This window comes from Hyalella azteca, unplaced genomic scaffold (assembly GCF_000764305.2).
Source record: "Hyalella azteca isolate HAZT.00-mixed unplaced genomic scaffold, Hazt_2.0.2 contig11637, whole genome shotgun sequence".
Taxonomy (NCBI): domain Eukaryota; kingdom Metazoa; phylum Arthropoda; class Malacostraca; order Amphipoda; family Hyalellidae; genus Hyalella; species Hyalella azteca.
This window is the reverse complement of record NW_025941627.1, coordinates 35017-47580: the sequence shown is the minus strand read 5'-3', so window position 1 is coordinate 47580 and position 12564 is coordinate 35017. Positions and strand designations below refer to the sequence as shown.

The 12564-nt window shown below is 40.7% G+C and overlaps 1 long non-coding RNA gene across 1 annotated transcript; it reads left to right on the top strand.

The window, feature by feature from the left end:
• Positions 1-4168: 4168 nt before the first annotated feature.
• LOC125178655 lies at positions 4169-6284 on the top strand. The gene is made up of 2 exons (XR_007156977.1): positions 4169-4278; positions 4502-6284. It is a non-coding gene; the product is annotated as an uncharacterized LOC125178655 (long non-coding RNA).
• The last annotated feature ends 6280 nt before the right edge of the window (positions 6285-12564 follow it).

Genomic DNA, 12564 nt, shown 5'->3' with positions numbered 1-12564 from the left:
TTTCCTGTCATTTTTGGAATGCAAGATTCCCGCTAGATGAATTACCTGCTATCTAATTGTTGGCACGAGTGCGTGATTGGGCGGCAACTTGCCAAGCGTTTTAAAAATTCTCCAATTGGAGCCGCAAGATTTCAGGGACAGGTGGAAAAATTCCAATCCTGCCAGGGTGCTAAGAGTGGGTGACATTTTATAATGCTGCAGCTACAATGCTGTAAATAAACATCAATAAACTTGTTTTAAGCATACCAATAATGGTGACTTCTGTAATTTGCTGGTACTACACTGAGGCAGAATCAGAAATTTTACAATTACCACTCAGGATTGGAACTACTTGTTTCTGAAATCTCGCGGCTCAAATGTGACAAATTTTTAATACATTTGGAACCTTGCGGCCTGATCATGCACTTATGAAAAATTTAATAGGAGGTAATTCAATAGGATTGGAATTTTCCTATTTGTTTCTGAAATTTTTCGGCTCAAACATTAGTAATTTTTGTTACATTTCTATTCGCCTGATGATGCACTTCTGCTTACAATTAAATTGGAGGTAATTTTCTCCAGGACTGAATTTTCTGAGAGGCAACTGAGAAAGATTTGTTTGATGTCAGTGGTGGTAGTATGGTTGTTATAGGCTATACTGAGTATACCTAGGACATTTGCTCCCATAGCCTATAATGTTTAGTTTTTGTGTCTGTTTGGCACAGGCATGGAATATATCTACTTGGTGAGCCACGACTGACTATTTTTTTTAGCCATGGTTTTATGGATGGAAAAGTTCACAGCCGACAGCTGTGAACTTTTTACTAAGTGCCGTGCACGTGTTACCCCTAATCTCTAATTTTACCCTAAAAACCCTCAACACTAACATTTATCTTCAATTGAGTGGTAACTGATCACATGATAATGCAGTCTGACTGCTCTGACATGACCCCAACTAGCCTATGCGATCTATAAAGAAATGTTTTTGGTTGACATGTTGTTTTGTTGTGCAGGATATTTTGGCAGGATCATTGAAAAAGTGCAGTTTGCGGAAGTTAGAAATTTTATGAAATGACGTATTTGCAGAGTGCAAACCATGATTTTTTTCAATCTTACAGAAATACATCACATTACAGCCGCGATATTTCAGAAAAAATAGGACTTTTCCAGTCCTGGACTGTGGCATCCACCTTACTTTACTGTATAGAGCTACTCTTGCTGAATTTTCACTTTGGGCAGTTAAAACTGCAGTCTTTTCACTAAATGTCAATAAAAAGATCTATAGTCAGATGGTGTAAGACAGGACCAAAATCACTAACAAGCATGTAGCATCTATACCATGAATAACTAAAAAACCCTAAACCTATCACAAGGTGTAGTATCTATGCAATGGGCTTCTAAGCTACAACTCAGACGTTTTGCATCTAATATAGTTTTCTGTACAGATTAAAAAAAGGGAGCTGGTCCCATCTTACCCCACTGGGGTAAGATGGGACCAGGCTGGGGTAAGACAGGACCAACTGGTAATTCTTATGTTACAAGGTTTCTAATAAAAGTACAAATCTGATATTCTATATTATCAATCTAGAAACACATTATTTGATTAAACAACCACTTGTTACTGTTTTGTGTTGCGGGAAGTCAACTCTAATATCAGTCACATTGGAGTTTTTGTCATGAGAAAACTTTGTTAAGCATAGTGATAGTGGGTTGGCTTTGGTTCATTGTAGAGCACTGCTAAATGCTTCATGTATATTCATTACTGTCATTGTCTGAAAAATGTATCAAATTGGTAATAAAAGCAATGGATAATAACTTACGTGTCAGACGTCATGTGTTTTCTTGCTAACTGCATTTGTGGTGTACTTCTATTAATGTAGCCCATGCCCTCTCACAGAGTTGTGATAATAATTATTTTTCATGTTTCACACAATGATTTTTCCCCCAGCCAATCTTGCATAGTTCTGCCGCTCACTAATGGGAAGAGACAACCCCATTTTCTATATCCATTTCATGCAATTTAAAATAGTGCACTTGATTTCTCTAATTAAAAAAGCTAACAAGTTATTATGAAGTTTGAGCCATAGATAAAATTTTTGACCAAAATACTCCATGTGCTGCACAATAATATATTCATTTAAAAACTATTTTTGATAAACTGTACCGTCAACCGGGGCTACTTGGGAGGATTTTGAACGTTTTTCATTCATAATTTCTTACCATGAAACATTTCATAAACAAGTTTAGGCTCATTTCAAAGCTCTTAGCAAGGGCTATCGCATGGCTTCTCCAAAAAAATTCCATATGCTATTTGTAAGGTGCCAGAAGCAAAAAAATGCCACAAGTAGCCCCGTCGAACGTGGCTACATGGGACACTTGGAATTAAACTTAATTTTAAAGCATTTAAATAAGTATCTGGTACTGGCAGGTGGGGGCCAGAGCCAGGGCCAGCATGTACCTCAATAAGTATCTGGTATTAAAGCATGCAGAGTGTACTCGTCCATTACTAACAGTACTCTGAAGTCCTCCTCTTTCATTGTAGATGATGTAGAGGTAGAATAAATGAGATTTTCTGTGATTTTTACTTGTTTTTTCTTTATTGATATGATATTAGCATATACATTAATTAATGTATTATTGATGCAATATTACCGTATACATTAACAGGCCATTGAGCATTTCAATTGCCTTGTCCACTGCAAGCTACATATCAGCAGCCTTATAGCATTTTTTGTGAAATTAATATTCATTTTAGAGCATGATTTGCCTAAAGAATAAGTTCATTTAGCATTATCTGTGCCAAGTATTAAAAATATAATTATGGCAGGCTTGGTCGATCAACGCGGGGGTTCCTCTTGGTGGCCATGGTGACGCATCTCCCTATTGTTCATCTGTCGCACTCTGCGAGTTGAAGATGCAAGAGTAGGCTGGCAGTGGAAGAGCAGCTTCTACTACTGGGATGGAAGCACAGGTCAGTACGTTTACCATTTACAGGCGATTTTGCAGGTTGTTGAATTGCTAATGCATTTGAAAAGGTGAGGCACATGGTCCGGCAGGAGAAGGCAGTGTGGACAAATGTTGTTGATGTTGTTATCAATCGTTATTGTGGCTGTTGAGTAGAATGGAGTGGCCGGATCGAAGTTGTGCTAATGTTCGTCTTGTTCTGCGTGGTAGAGTGGCTTCGGATGGATTGGTTTTTGGCGTGGGTGTTAGTCAGCCGTTGAGAAGTACCGGGGCGTGGGACGTCTCAACTGCGGTCGGGCGGCGTTTGTATGTAGTGTGTTGCAGAGTCTTGATGGATTGGCTGTTCATGGCGGCTGGCATGACTTGCTGAACGGTGCCGTGTTAGCGGACGTGCAGCGTTTCTTTCCTTGTACGAGGTGGTTGGTTGAGGGTTGTGATGCAGCGGCAAGGGTTGTTTATGCCGTGGCTTTTTACGAGGAATTGTGCGGCTAGTAATTCGGTGTGCTGTTGTACTGTTAGCATTCGGCATTCTGAGTGGAGGTGTGGTTCAGAGGTGATGTTGTGGCATCCTCTGATTGTGCGTAGAGCGGCGTTTTGTACTGTTTGTAGCTGGGAGGCGGTTGAGATTCGACTTGGATGTGCCTGGTGTCCAGGCTGGGTAGGCATAATCGATGATTGGGCGGCCAATTACTAAGTAGGTTTGGAGGAGCGTTCCTTTGTTTTGTCCACAAGTGGTTCCAGAGAGGGCTTTGAGGATGTTGTTGCGTTGCGAAGCTTTGTAGGCGGTGCTTTTACGGTGGCGGTGAAGATGAACATCGTGTCGAAGGTGAGGACGAGCATTTTTGGGTTGTGGTTGAGCGGCCGCACTTGATTGTTGATTTCCACTTCTGGGTGGTGATTGTACTGAGTGGTGTGAGGTGTGATGAGCGTGACGGTTGACTTGGTAGCTGAAATTTGGAGGTTGCGTTTGGTGAAGGTGGTCAGCTCCGGCAGGTAGTTGTTGAGTTGTTCGGTAAGTCGTACGGTGTCGGGTCCGGTTGTGTAGTTGGTGAAGTCGTCTGCATGAGATATGATTTTGGTGTTCAGCGGTTTGGTGGGGCTTTGGAATCTTAGTGATTGATGAGCGACATGGACAGCGCCGATCCTTGTGTTACCCCAGTGTGGATGATTCGTTGTTTCGATATTTCGTTGCGGAATCCGGTGTAGGCTGAGCTTCCATTATTGTACGGGCGCCAGTTTGACGAGAACAAACGGGCCATCAAGGACGCCGGTGGCATCGCTGCGCTTATTCGCCTCCTCGTGACGGGCATCCAGTGGAATCTGTCCTCCTGTGAGGTGAGTAACGACCCTATCCTCCTGATGGGTTGTAGAGCTCCCTGGACGTTTTACCTCCTGTTATATTGCCTACCTCATAGCTATGCCTCATATCAGCAACGCTGCAGTAGATGTAATGCCCTGTAGCAGCAATGCCTTAATTAATAAGCCATAATGCACTCTGGTCGCAGCACCCTATTATCTTTAACGCCTCCGGGTTCTTTAACGCCCCCTTGTGTTGCAGGACTCAGGAGCTCAAGACGTGCATACTGGACGAGGCGGTGCCGGCGCTGGTGGTTGTTGTTGTTGATGTTCCCCGAGCCCCGGTCACGCCAGGAAGCCCGCGCCGCGCAAGAAAGCCGCCGCCCGAGCCGGCTCGGACCATAGCTGCGCGATGGATGTTATGCCTGCCCGGAGCCTGGGTGCTGCCTACTCCGGGCACTCAAGCAGAAGATGCTTGACGGTGTGGGGGAGTGAATGACACTGGGGGACAGGTCTGTTTGAGTGCTGTCCAGGCGGTGTTTGTAAGGGGATGGGGACCGCAGCGGAGTCTGCTGAGGTGCACCCTGTCTGCACGGCTCAACTGCTGTTATGTATGGCTGATGTCTGGTGGTATGTCATCAAAAGAAGGAAGAGCAGCAGTGGCGTGACGGATAGAGTTTACTTACCACACATTATTTTCTCCAGCTTGTTTTGGGACTTTACCGGATAACCAGCTGATGTTGACGGACAGGTCGGAGTCACCGCAGCTAACGCGGACCTGTTTAGGTTAGCTGACACAACTGCTGGGTCTCATCCAAGCATTTTTCTCGCAAAAAACTGGGAAAAATAATTATCCAATCTTTTCAGCCCTCTAGTGTTAGCATTGGTGTGTGTTGATGTAATTGTGATGTTGTTTGCGTAAGACGAAATGTGAATGTTGTCTGGTGGGGCTGGAATGTCGTGCATGTAAAGGTTGAAAAGTGTTGGTGAGAGGACTGATCCTTCGGGTACTCCGTTCGGTATGTTCTTTGTGTGTGATGATATGCCATTGTAGTGAACGAATGACTGTCTGCCTGTTAAATAGTTTGCAAGCCAACGTTTGGTGTTGTTATGTAGTGTTGTTTTATAGATTTTGTCTGTGAGTGAGAAGCATGTGATGGCATCAAATGCTTTGCTAATGTCGATTGTGATCAGAAGTGTGCGATGTGCAGGGCGCTTGGAGTTTATGCCATATTGTATACGTTGTATGAGGTTAGTGAGGAGTGTGGTGGTGGAGTGATGGGTTCTGTATCTGTGTTGTGTGGGTGAGAGGGGAATGTGTGGCGTGGTTATGGAGAGTATGAGGCGCTCTACAACTTTGGGTGGTGTGCAGAGGAGTGTAATGGGCCTGTAGGAGGCTGCCTCGGTGGGGGTTTGTTCGGTTACAGGAGAGTTATGATTTTGCCGGTTTTCCAGATTGAGGGTATGATGCAGTTGGCAAATGAAAAGTTGTCTATATTTGTGAGAGTGATGATACCATGCGGGCCGAGGTGTTTCAGATGAATGTTTGAGATGTTGTCTGGCCCCATGGCTGAAGAATTTTTGAGCTGTTTTATGATTCGTGAGGTGTCTGATGCTGTGGCTAGGATGTAGTTATTCGCTAGTGGAAATTTGTGTTTGCGCCTGTAAATTTGTCTGTCTGCCCTGTGCTTGGGTAGGTGACTTATGCTGGCATAATAATTTATCAATATGTTGGACTGTTGTTTGCGGGAAGGGATGGTATCCGAGGAGGTAATTGCCGAGTGAGAGTTTACCTTGGGGACATATTTCTTATCAGCTTCGGCGATGATGGTGTTGAAGTGGGTGTGGTCGATGTTGGTGATGGGTTGTGTTCAGCTCCTGGAAGCAGACCTCCGTTTCCCTGGTGGATTCTTCCCAGGAGCTTCTGTTGTAGTTGCAAATGGTTTGTGACGTGTGGAAGTTGGTGCCTTTGGTGGAAGGCAGTGTGCTGATAATGGGTACATCGATAATAAAATCGACCTACAAAAATATATTGATAGAATCTTCTATTCGTTTCATTTTCTAATGTCTCCCCAACTTGATCATCTATTGAAAGCGTGTAAAAAAACGATAGTTCATTTTTAAATAATAGCTGGATTTAAATTATGGATTTTAATCTATTTAAAAATGGATTTGAAATAGTGTAAGGAAGAACTAGTTCATCATGCGCAGAGATTATCCATTTAATATTTTCCTGCGGATTTTCGTAAAACCATACATAATATTTAGATTCCTGTTAATTTTAACGTAATTTACGGTGTAGTAGAAAAAAATGCGTTTCATTAGCACCTGCACCTGAAGAGAACTACTTTATGGTGCGGAACGTTTATGCATTGACTAGATATTTAGGAAATGTCTTTCGCATTTCAATTAAATTTGATTTTTAAACTGTAAAAAGTAGGATCAATAAAGGAACAGTGTCTAATTGAATGTATTAATAAAATACTGTAAATTTAAATATGGTGTCCCCGATCCTATACCATTTTTGACGGCTTACTAGGCATTGCATCACTTCTGTTTATGGGGCGCTGTCCATCAAGGAGAGCATGCTGGATACGTTTCATCAGCCTTTGGGGAGAAATAAACTTAACTTAATCGAACCACGTAATTACTCTTGATCATTTTGTGGCATCTTTTGATCACAATATATTGGAAAAGAATCTAATGTGACATTGAAAAAGTTATTATCTAGCATTTCCATCCATCTTCATTTCATAATTATTATAACAAAAATAAATGAATATTGCACCTGAAGAGGAACTACTTGATGGTGCGCAGCGTTTATGCATCGACTAGATATTTAGGAAATATCATGCGCATTTTAATGAAATATAATTTTTAAACCATAAATAGTAGGATCAATAAAGGAACAGTGTCTAATTGAATGTATTAATAAAATACTGTATAGTTCAAAAAGGTGTCCCCGATCCTATACAATTTTTGACTGATTACTAAGCGTTGCATCACTTCTGTTTATGGAGCGCTGTCCATCAAAGCGAGCGTGCTGGATACGTTTCATTAGCTTTTGGGGAGAAATTACTTTAGGAAAAATATAAAAATTACTTTATCACGAGGACATATTGAAAAGGCACCTATGAAAGTAAATACAATTTTTAATGCAAATTCAAGTTTTTCGAAAAACATGATATTACGACTCGCTTTGGGAAATACGGTACATGTAGCGCTCCTTCTTTCTAGATAATGCACTTTATAATCAAGCTGGGCATATTAAAAGAGAAGAAATTCGTGTACTATGAAGCTCAATAACATTTACTCAACAGTTGACAGTTTTGTAGCTAAGCCATGGTCTTCATTGAAACGTGTAACATACATGTGCCTTTCTCTTGTAATGATGAACAAGCATGAAAGCGAATTACCTGATACTGAAACGCAAATAGGCGTCGATCTGATCATCTATTAGATGGAAAGATCTTGCAATTTTCATGAATAATGCTTATTTAACTGTGCATATTATGAGTAGTAGGTCGTAAAAGCAATTGAAATAAGGTAAGAAAAAGCGATTCAAATTAGTTACTTAGTATTATACTACGTTCGAAGACAGGACTATGTGATCACGTATCACCTGTTTATGCTGCGCTGTTCACGATGACGAGCGTTGCTGGCCCCTGGAAGGAGTTGTGTCCTTGTTGCTCAAAGCTGATCATATATTTTTACTACGGGCCGTGTCTCCTTTTAGGATTATATTTTTCCAATACAAAAGAAAACGAGGTTTTCCTTGAAACCCAACTTAGAAAATAAGACTCGTGTACCCGAAAAAGGTTTTAACAGCAATACCATTCAACTAATTGGCAAATCCATTACTGACAGTTTTGCCTTGGTTATTGAGACTAAATTCTTCAAATTGGCCAGAGAAAGTCAATAAAACTATCAATTTTGGAGATTTTCGGGATTGTCCCCATTACAGAGCAAATTTGAAAAACTTTACCATGTCCCCAAAAAGTGGCAATTCGATATATATATATATTCTAGAGGAGTGATGTATATGCCCCATCTAGAGGAGTGATGTATATGCCCCATCTGGAGGAGTGATGTATGTGCCCCATCTAGAGGAGTGATGTATGTGCCCCATCTAGAGGAGTGATGTATGTGCCCCGTCTAGAGGAGTGATGTATATGCCCCATCTAGAGGACTGCTGCTTTTGCCCCATCTAGAGGAGTGATGTATATGCCCATCTAGAGGAGTGTTGTATGTGCCCCATCTAAGTGAGTGATTTTTAGGCTCCATCTGCAGGAGTCTTATTAATGTTCCATCTAGAGTAGTGTTCATGTCCTTTCTACAGGAGTATTGAAAATGTCCAATCAAGACAAGTGTTGTTATTGTCCTCTCTAGGAGACTATCATCAACGTCACATCCGCAGGGTGTTTATAATATACCGTCTTTTTCCTCATGCGATGGGAAGGCGAGGGATAGATATAATCTTCGAGATTTGTGAATCCTTTTCATATTTCGCGAACTTTGCTAATTATTATTAATAAAGGAAATGTCAAACACACTTATAAGATTGAAGCCATGTATATGTTATGTTATTTAATGCAAAAGGAATTTTATTACGAAATTCTTGCACAAAAATTAATAACACTTTTTCATCAGGTTCTTCAGCCATGATCCTATAATCTATAATAATCGCTTTCGGTTTGAAGCAGCTTCCAATAACATATTTCTGAGTTAGCTCGATTGTTGACACTAAACTTCGCGCTTTTCTTAATTGCATTAAATCTTCGATAGTTCATAGAGAAAATTTTTGGCCATATGACGTGTTTCAACTAATAATATAGGTGCGTCAACTGCTGTACTTGCTAAGCATCGTCTCGTTATTAGTAAATTAATTCAAGAGAGCAGCTACTTCTTATCTACATAATTTTACAAAAATTGCCAGAAAAATGAGCAAACAGAATGAAAATATACTTTTCATTACTTCTCACGTAAAATGGAACTAGTTTGCGGCGCGTCGCCGCCCGCGAGTCTGTTGATTGCGCCCCCGTAAACACGCACGTATTACGGCGCGGTGTATACGTAGATAGACATTAGAAAATAAATAGAAAATATGCCAGTGGGCCGGGTGCTCCCGCGGGGATGGTTGTGTGATGCCGCGGCTCATGACAGAATACAATGACTTCACTGCATACGCTTAATTCACACAGCTGCTCTCTAGGCAACTCTGCTTATAAATTTGTCTATGAATTCATTGGTAAAAAATATTTCTTCATAAACTTATTAATAACTAAGTTTCCTGAGCCTCCTTTCGTGAAATATTTTTTTGAGGTACTGAAAAATACGATTACGTCAATGCCAGCAGCTGAGACTTCGACGACCAATTACAATACTTGCAGACGAGGTAGAAAACTTCATCAAAGCAGTTTTGGACTAGGTGATTCGAGTTTTATTGAGTTATAAATATATTTCTATTAAAAACAGGGATGAAGTGAACTTTCAAATTTCCTCGTTTCAAAAATAGTTTTTGAACGATTATATACGTAGTCAAATGTACCTGAGGGTTCCATGAAAATGGATATGTCCTATATATGTATGTTGTCAAATACCTGAGGGTTCCCGCCTTTTACAAGATTCTGTGTTTCAATATACTGCTCTTCCTTCATGGATAGTAATGTAAACGAGAGACGCCTACACCACTCAATCACACAAGAGGTTGATACTGAAATTCGGGATTTATTCTAGTAATACCGCGCGCAAAAAAACAAATACTGAGACTAAGGTTAACTGCCGTCTTCGTGGCTGAGTGGACTAAGGCAGCTGCTCTCGACCGTCTTATTGCAGTCTTGGACTCTTGACAGGGAGTTGAATCTCGGTGGGTGACACCTCGTTTCTTCAAACAGAGTTCGACAGAGGTGAGAGCAATGAGTGAAGTTCCATGATACCCATACATACCGATATTAATTGTGCAATGAATATATGTATAATATAATGAATATGCGACTAATTCCGCTGTGAAGGAGAAAAGCGTTGTAATCAGGTAGAGACGGACGGACAAATATAGTTTTTCTGATTTTGGTTGGTAGGCTGTCATGGATTTGACTGGGATCGGCTGGAGGAGTAGAATATATGGGAATGATTTCATCAGGCGCAGGAAACTGCAGGACAGGAATATTGCAGAGATTCTGAAAATATGGTTAGCTTCTCCGTAGATTTATTCATGCGCTGTCCGTTGAAACTGGTAGGTTTCTCAAAATCCCAATTTTGAAGCACTTGGACATTTTTGAAGCCTCTGGGCGGCCGTAGGTGTCTCGGTTTCGGCATGAACCCTCGGAGACGCCTTAAAACATCCAAATGTCTCAAAGCAGGGGTAAATTTTCTCGCAGTGTTGAAGGGTCTTTTGCGATAGCGAAAGTTGAAAGAGATAAAATGCTGGTGGCAATCTTGAGTCAGCAGAAAATTAATCACACAAAAATTCACCACGTTATTAAAGAAAACTTTCTGGAGTCCCGCTCTATCATCAATTAGAAAATTCTAGAATTCAGATACTATCAGTTGTTAGTTCAGTTGAAATTAAGAAAAAACAGATGTTAAAAAATAATTGTATAGATAAAAGTAAATGAAAACAACAGGCACAGTCTATCAATTATAAATTTCAAGTAGACAAAAGCTAAAAGCTGCATTTAAACTATAACTCTTTATGAAAATATACAAGGATTCTCAAATAAGTATTCTGAAGCGTCAGAGGTGGAAGCTAAAATATTAGTCACAGTAAGATGTTTATCAGCACTAGGTACTGCGCGGAATAATATTTGTCGTAAGGCCTAGCCAGTCAAGTTAGAGCACTTTGTTTCCGGCGTCCTTGCGAGGCTGACTGCGCTATTATAGGCTGCTACTCTCAGGCACGAGTGCATTTGGAATCGTGTTCTTTAATTAGGATCTATATATTGATTATTATATTGTGGATTATTGCATTATCCAGTTTCGTTCATTTCTACGTGTATTTATTGTCATTTGTTTATCTCAGCAGGACAGAGCGAAATCCCTCTTCTCTCTGTAGTTCTTCAGTTCATGTCACGTTTATGATTTCAAGCTGGTGATGTTTTATCTAATAAATTTGAAGACTTTTGAACTAATAACTGAACCTGACATCACAACAGTCACCATTGGATGTTGTCACGTCGCACTGAGCGGCGTGACTGCCTCGTGAGTGCGCACAGTTGAATGAGCCGGACGCGCTAGTAACTGGCCAGTTCTACAAGTATTCCCTTTATGCTCCGCCTGTCTAGCTGGAATAAAGATAGCGTGCGACTAACAAGTAAAGAAAAAGACAAACATAATTACTGTCCAATTGAGGATTTGGATAATTGTTTGTTCAAAGTTGTACAGTGCTGACGGAATTACTTCATATAAGATTAATGAGTTCTAAACCCTAATTACATCATTTATGTTTCACTGGTGCAGACTTGAACACAATCTAGTAATCTTTTCGGACTCTGACTGTATTCCAAAGACCGATATTTGAGTCGGTAATGATAATTGATCAGAAGTTTAGTAACGCGGAGCCTGTGATGTGTTGCGCACGTGTGCCGCTCCGACGTCAGGTGCTCCCAGAACAATGTTTAGCGAGCGCTCGCGTCTCCCAGAACTAGCAAGTTTTATCGTCGAATGAAAATTTCAAACTGATTTAAGAATGAATTAATTGTGGAAAAATCGATAAATAAGATCTGACAATGTGAAGCTCAGATAATTAATACGCATGCATCCTAAGTCATGTCATCTTATCAACTGGTAACGCCTATGAACTATATAACGTGTATGCCCATAGTTTGCCTTGTGTTTGAAGAACGTAAAGCGGTTGACGGATGTTGTCTGACATGTTTGTGTTGTCTGACATGTTTGTGACATGTTTGTCTGACAATACTGTGTTTGTGAAACAGCTGGCACTCTGCCTGTCATTGAGAAACGTGCTGGAAAATTTCAATTGTGGATGCGACATCCACAATTGAATTTTTATTGTAATTTTTACAAATATTGCCCGCCTGGAAGCCCGTATTGCCCTGGATTGCCCGTATTGCCCGCCTGGAAGCCGCCCTAATGACTGACGAAACTGAAAGTTTTATTACTCCTGACAAAATCCTGCATTGGAATTTAATTTTTCAATGAGCTGCATATACGACAATTTGCGTTCTGGAGCGAAAGAGAATTTTTGGCAGGAACAAATGCATTGACGTGTGGTGATAAAAAGCGAACCAAATCGGCATGTAGGCGAAGCAAAATATTTCGGGTAAAGATCAATTGTGATTTAAGATTTCACAGGTTTTTATGTTTGTG